Raw genomic sequence first — 2344 nt, 5'->3', positions numbered from 1 at the left:
CTTACTTGCAACTACTTGACATACTGCACGAGACATTTCAGGTGGATAGAGAGGTGTATGAATTGAAACTCGAGGTGCCATACGTATGCGGCGACCAACCATTTGCACCGGTTCAATTGAGGAATGATCGTCAAGTTTGTGTATTCTTAGGAATAAGCTTGAAAGAATGGATAGTCTTATGTGTGACTCCAGTTAAGAAGAATGCCATATCAGATCCTTCTCCTAGTGTGAACAAAGAAGACACGACCAGTGTCGATCCATCTCCTGCAGGCAGCAGTTACAAGCATCTTAGCGAGGTGGGCACTTTTGTTCCAGTTACTGATCCGATGGCTAATATTCAGCTTGATATACCACAAGGAGGTCCCACAGGTGTGCTTGAGGGATATGAGTACGATCCCTATGTGAATGATGATCCAGTTGGTAATTGCTTTGAAGATAATGATGATGGTTCTGAGGATGACTCGTATTATAGTGCAGATGTTTCAAATGAGGAGTTAGACATTTCCCAAGCCCAACAAGTAGAAGAAGAGTCAGGACTGCCTCTTGCACAGGCACACCTCCCAACTCAAGGACGCCGAGCACCTGCTCGAAGCAATAATCAACCTGCTAGAACAGAAGATAACACTGGGTGGAGGGAGACAATTGTATCAAGAGAAGATCACACCAGATGGAGTGCCCCAATGTTTACAAAAGAAGATATTGAGGCATCTGCTAAAACCCATTCCTCATCATCTGGTGGACCAATGGGAGAAATATATGTTGGGAAGACTTTTGAGGACAAGATTGATTTAAAAACCAAAGCTGCTCTATTTACAATGAAGAATAACTTTGAGTATATGGTGAAAAAGTCTAGTACTGACGTGTGGTATATCACATGCAAAGATCCTGACTGTTGTTGGAGATTGAGAGGGAAAAAACTACCAATGTCCCCCATGTTTGAGATCATGGTATACAAGAGCGTACACACATGCTCACTAGAAGTGCGACAAAAAGGTCATCGTCAAGCTGCACCGTGGGTCGTTGGACACCTCATAAAGAACAAATACGCTATTGATGGGACCAGTTACATGGCAAACAACATAAAGGAGGATATGAAGAAAAATTTTGGTATTGATATGAGTTATGAAAAGGCATGGAGATGTAGAGAGAAGGCACTTACGTATGTTAGGGGGACATATGAGGATTTGTATTGCAAGTTGCCATCCTACTTGCACATGTTGCAGCAAAAGAATCCAGGTACAATTACTGATTTTGTCACCGAAGATGGTCGTTTCCTATATTTCTTCTTTGCCCTTGGAGTTTGTAGGAGGGGATTCAGATTTTGTCGTCCTGTGATATGTGTGGATGGCACGTTCTTGAAGAATAAGTACGGTGGCCACATGCTATGTGTCGTTGCTTTGGATGTGAATAGTCATTTATATCCAATTGCGTTCGGGTTGGTGGATAGTGAGAACCACAACTCGTGAAAATATTTCATGACGAAGTTGAAGGATGCCATTGGGGACGTTGATGACTTGGCTTTCGTGTCAGATAGGCATGCTAGTATTATTCATGCTCTAGAGGTTGTCTTTCCTGATGCCTACCACGACGCATGCTACCATCACATCAGTATGAATGTGAAAGCTAAGTTCAAGACTGATCACTGTCACAGTGAGATGTGGGCAGCAGCTTATGCATGGAAGAAGATCGAATTTCTAAAGCATTTTGAAAATATTAAGCGAATGGATCCTCCTATAGCTGCCTATTTGGAGGGAATTGGTTTCGATAAGTGGTCTCGTCCTTTCTTTCCTGGAAAACGATACAATATAATGACAAGCAACTACGCTGAAAGCTTCAACAACAAGACCAAGGATGCAAGAACTTTTCCAGTTACAATTTTTTTAGATTTCATTCGGTTCACACTATAGTCTTGGTTTTCTGAATGACGTAGTGTGATAGAGAAGACTACCACCAAATTATCCACCCTGATGGAGGCAGATGTATCGAACAATGCTGACAAAGGAAGGTTCATGAATGTCTATGCCCTTGGTCAATTCGAGTTTCATGTAACTGGTGCAGACAGCGATGCTGAGGTGAATTTGATGACGAAATCATGCTCATGTGGGGTATTCCAGCTCATAGGCACACCTTGTCCCCATGCAGCTGCAGCAGCTATAGAGCGTGGAGTGAACCTTTACTCTTTGTGTTCACCGTTTTACACCATTGAGTCATGGAGGAATTCATACAAAGAAACCATTTACCCAACTGGGAACGAGGATGACTGGATACTTCTAGATGACATTAAGAATATGGTAGTTGGTGTACCCATAGAGAAACAACAAGTTGGTCGTCCAAAAAAGCCAAA

Source organism: Humulus lupulus, chromosome 1 (assembly GCF_963169125.1).
Source record: "Humulus lupulus chromosome 1, drHumLupu1.1, whole genome shotgun sequence".
NCBI classification, from domain to species: domain Eukaryota; kingdom Viridiplantae; phylum Streptophyta; class Magnoliopsida; order Rosales; family Cannabaceae; genus Humulus; species Humulus lupulus.
This window is presented reverse-complemented; position numbering follows the sequence as displayed.